This window comes from Mercenaria mercenaria, unplaced genomic scaffold (genome assembly GCF_021730395.1).
Source record: "Mercenaria mercenaria strain notata unplaced genomic scaffold, MADL_Memer_1 contig_4461, whole genome shotgun sequence".
In the NCBI taxonomy this organism is placed as follows: domain Eukaryota; kingdom Metazoa; phylum Mollusca; class Bivalvia; order Venerida; family Veneridae; genus Mercenaria; species Mercenaria mercenaria.
Window position 1 is genome coordinate 65,026 of NW_026462691.1, and position 5,202 is coordinate 70,227.

The following is a 5,202-nucleotide window of genomic DNA, read 5'->3' on the forward strand; positions in this document are numbered from 1 at the left end:
TCAATTTTTTAAAATATAGCATGTTTCTATGACATTTTCATGCTCATTATATATATATATATATATATATATATATATATATATATATATATATTACACTGATTAATCCATCTTCTCGTAAATAAACTGTACATATAATTCAGCGGAAAAAAATTACTGCAACATTTATTTACAATAAAATAATATTATGCAAAGTAACGCAAGACATGGTCCAAGTATACCCTGCCTCGTGAATGGAATCGTCGAATCAGCGGGTGAGACGCATCGCGTGTCAATCTTGCCGGAGGCGATAACATCCGGTTGAAGTAACCACACGCGATATTCTGTGTATTGCAAATATCTTGACATTGTCGTATATTGACCAATCGCCGCCTGTCAATCAAATTTATCAGATATCATTTTAACACACACAGGTGTATCACTTATCGCCGCTGTTTTCCTCTGACAAGATTAGATTACCAGATATCTGTTTTTAAAACCAAGTTAAAACTCTGAGTTCGTCGCTTGCGTGTGATAGTGAGCTAAGTGCCATTTCTGAAGATATTAAAATGCATAAACCGTTGGATTCGTCTCAAAGAGAGCTATCTCCTGGTACCCTTTATATTAAGATTTGAAGCTCTGGAGTCCTGGAGTTAGCGCCATGTAACAGTTAACCCACTTTTATACCCCAGTCACACATACGGCGCGGATAGCTACGTTTAGCTACGGATAGAAACGTAGTTATCCGTATCGATCCGTACCTGAGCCGTACCTCAAAGTAGTAATCCGTATCAATCCGTATTGACACTTGGTCAAAACGTATTCAGGAGGTACTCCAAACTTGCAAGTTTCTCCAACTTTTGAACATGCACAAAAGTTTGAGCGATCCGTAGCCATTTGAGCGTGACTTAGTCCAACTTGGTCGAAAATTATTCATCCGTAGTTCAACGTAGTACGCCGTACCTATCCGTACTTAATCGCGTCCTAATCTTTTTGTTCTCCGATTCTCACAATATTTCCCGTACTAAGACTTACTGCTCCGTACTTATGGTGTCACCCCGGTATAGAGGTACTTCCGGGTCGTTGTATCCTAGAAAGTAGTTCTTTGAAATTTTGAAGTTCCCAATTTAACGCTATCCCTACTTTGACATGTTATATTCCAAATGTATTTATTGATACTGTGTACATTTTTTGTCATTTCTGATGTCTTTAACATTTGTTTTATGTGTGTTTTTCAGGATTACATTTCTGTGCGGAAGGATTAAAAAACTACACCAGACTGGTGGCCATGACAGATGTCAGTGGGAAATTTAAACATGGACTAGATACTTTGATGTGTAGCAAAAAAGTTCATCGTTGATGGTGGTGTTTTTCTGTGATATATTGACTGGGATAGTATTACTCTTCAGAAATACAGAGCTGTCAATGCTGCAATTTTGTTGTGAAATTCACAATCCATGTCCAAAAGTGCTTGTTTTACTATACAGCAAAGAAGGAGAAATTGTACCGGGCCGACACCTATATGGCAAATTCAGAAAGTGGAATATCTCAGCAACCATAGGGTTTACAGTCATGAAACTTCACACACTAGTAGCTGATAACAATACAAATCAGTGGCTAAAAGGATATTTCCAAGGTTTGTGAAATTTTAATTTTATTCAAATTTTAAAAATTCAGTAGTTGAATTTTCTTTGAAATTTGAGTAATAGTTGTCTCCTCTTGATTTGTCAGTCTTCTACTATAGTGCAAAGACACTGCACAAGCAGGAAGCTTTAAAAAGGCTATATAAAAAGAAGACACATAGTTATTCATTTTAATTTTAAGAAAAAAATATAAATTTAAATTTCTTAAATTTAAAAAAAAAAATTCTATTTCGCATAGCGTCTCTTTTCCGAAGAATTTATAAGTATATATATGTGAACATGTTACATAGTGCCGCAGTAGACCGTGGATGAACAGTGTCGTATGTGTGGAAGCTGTACATTTTGGACCGAATGGGTTTATAAATGAGGCTATAGTCGGTTTCGTAACAGGAGTCGGAGAGACTGATTGCTTGTTGGGCCTGGATCTCGAACCGGTCACGGTGTTATTACACTGATGTTAAAGCCAGTCAGCAGGCGTCTCATATATGATATAAAGAAATTGCGTGAATGTTCGTTCCCTTGCGTATGAGACGCATAACTAATATTACACGAAATAATTATTTTTCTCATTTCAGTCAAATCCAATGTGCTACCGGCATTTTGGCATTGAAGGACATTGCTTACCGGTGTGCCGAGTGCATTTGTCGGCATTATTAATGTATAACAAGTTTTCTTTACACTGACAGGACATTGGTTGTATTACACAGGGAATTACATGGAAGTTGCTTCAGTGTGATAAAATAGTTGTTGTTGTTGTTGTTTATGTATCATTTTATTTATTCATTTGTTTTTTCAGTTTAGAACATATTCCGAGCTTTCAGCTTCAGCCCGCATCAGGCCGTCGTCAGATACATTCTGCCTTGAATGGGATGCTTCTATTCTGATTTGCTTTTCAGGTTTACAACGCAGGTCTGTGTTACTAAGAAAATATTTAACGGGGCTGATTTCCTGGGTCGGCTTCATGCAGTTTCCTTAATATGTATTTGTCCTGGTACCGACTGGAAACACAACTTGACGGTATTTGTATTTCAGTTTTGCTCGATTCATTCTACTTCATTCTTTAGATAGGACTTTTCCTGTTGGGACTTTTATTCATGTTTTTCTGTATGTTGTGTTTTCATAGCATTTATGTGTTTCAATTCTTTTAAATGTGCATTTCAGATACTTTGTTGTCTGTGCTGAAAGAGGTTGTCTGGTAATACTTATTTTAATATTCTTTTCACTATTTCAGCTAACATATATGTAGAAAATTATTCAGTTGCAGTGTTTTAATGACAGACTTCCTGTAAAATTCCTGAACCAGTTGATATCAGAATGATAAAGAAATGATAGATGGTACCAATCTGTGAATATTATGTCACTTTTTTCTATAGGTGTTCCTGATCACACTTAGAACTATACACCACACACTCAGTTGTTTCTCAGAAAGGCCGAACACCGTTTACAATCTTTCTTTTGTCATTTGCAGGCGATGGATTCCATATGTCAGTAGGAATTTAGAATCGTACAACCAGTCAGCAGCTACCCATAAACCAGACCAACCTATTAAGTCGAGCGGGCAGAAGCTGTGATTCTCAGTGTAACACCGCAGAATGACGGCTAGTTTTCGGTAAGCGATTTACATGTTCCACGGGCATTTCCCTCTGGTCCTAATGTCTTTAGTCAGAACTGTAGCCTTGTCAGTAACTGCTTGACAGTTTCAGGGGTACCCTGAGCTGTGTCTGGCTCCAGTTGGAGTTCTTGACCTTCCGCACTTGCCTGCTTCCAAGATGGCGCGGATCGGCTTTGCATTTGACGTTTCAGGCATTGCCCGGCTTAGTCGAAGAAATAATTCATTTTAAGATAGGCTGTGATGTATTGATCTGTTTTACTTCCAGTAATTGTCATAAATATAATCACATATTGGTCTTTGCTTGTGGATTCTGGTCTTTCAATCATTAAAGGTTTCATTTTTCTGCAATTGTAGTGGGTAAATTATGCATTTTTTACTAAAAATTGCATATTTTTAAAGTAAATACTCATTTTGATACATCATTTTTCAAAATAAATAAGCTTAAAGTTACATAAAACATACTATAAGCATTAACTAGTGATATCACAGTTGATTTCATGAAACTCTGATTGAAATTTTCAGAAGGAAGGCAAATTTTGTAATGTGCCTTTTTTCTTCAAAATTCCGGTTTCCGAGCCAATTTCTCCGCAAAGTAGGTCTAATGTTTGAAATGTTTCTGCGGTACAAAATTTTCTTTGCGATGACAATGTCTTGTGTACCTTTTCTCGCAAAACCCTAAGTTACAAGATTTTATGGGAAAAATTTGATAAGATTTAGGTGTCACCCCGGTATAGAAGTATTTCCGGGTCGTTGTATCCTAGAAAGTAGTTCTTTGAAATTTTGAAGTTCCCAATTTAACGCTATCCCTACTTTGACATGTTATATTCCAAATGTATTTATTGATACTGTGTACATTTTTTGTCATTTCTGATGTCTTTAACATTTGTTTTATGTATGTTTTTTTAAGGATTACATTTCTGTGCGGAAGGATTAAAAAACTACACCAGACTGGTGGCCGTGACAGATGTCAGTGGGAAATTTAAACATGGACTAGATACTTTGATGTGTAGCAAAAAAGTTCATCGTTGATGGTGGTGTTTTTCTGTGATATATTGACTGGGATAGTATTACTCTTCAGAAATACAGAGCTGTCAATGCTGCAATTTTGTTGTGAAATTCACAATCCATGTCCAAAAGTGCTTGTTTTACTATACAGCAAAGAAGGAGAAATTGTACCGGGCCGACACCTTATCCGTGTCCAATCCCCCACAGATAATTCCCGTACGCACCGTACCTCAATGCACGGACATATCCGTATGTGTGACTGTAGCTTTATCCAATCACAGTACGATTGCCAATCATGAAGTGATAAGTGTTTAGCTCACCAGAGCGAAGGTGAGCTTTTGTGGCCGCCCTGTATCAGTCGTCCGTCGTTGTCGTCAACAATTTGACTGTTAACACACTAGAGGTCACAATTTTGGCCAAATCTAAATGAAACTTGGTCAGAATGTTACCCTCAATAAAATCTTGGACGAGTTGGATATTGGGTCATAATGTTTGTCTTGATAATTTCTAGGCAAAATTAAAATCTTGGTGATGTTGGGTCAAAAGTAGGTCACCCGGTCAAATCATAAAAACAAGGGCACTAGGTCAGATCAAAGGAAAATCTTGTTAATAATCTGCAATCTTCATGAAACTTGGTCAGAATGTTTATCTCCTTGAAAACTCAGACGAGTTTGAAACTGGGTCATGTGGTGTCAAAAAGAGGGTCACTTTGTCAAACATGTTTGTTATGGTGTGTTACTCTGGTGAGCGACCTAGGGCCATCATGGCCCTCTTGTTATTTAATCACAAAGTGAGGTAACTCCTGTGCACTTGTACATTATAGTGAGCTGTCAAATTCAGCAAATAAAATCACTGTATGTAACAGCATGCTCCCGCCGTAGTTTTGCATGACGGATACAGACGATATAAAATAGTTGTGTTTTTGCAGTATTATAAATATTTTTTTGGATTTAACGTCGCACC

The 5,202-nt window shown here is 37.1% G+C and overlaps 1 long non-coding RNA gene across 1 annotated transcript; it reads left to right on the top strand.

The window, feature by feature from the left end:
- The first annotated feature begins 1,199 nt into the window (after positions 1-1,199).
- Positions 1,200-4,422, top strand: LOC128553899 (uncharacterized). Its single transcript, XR_008369460.1, has 3 exons — positions 1,200-1,615; positions 3,091-3,231; positions 4,142-4,422. It is a non-coding gene; the product is annotated as an uncharacterized LOC128553899 (long non-coding RNA).
- Positions 4,423-5,202: the final 780 nt, after the last annotated feature.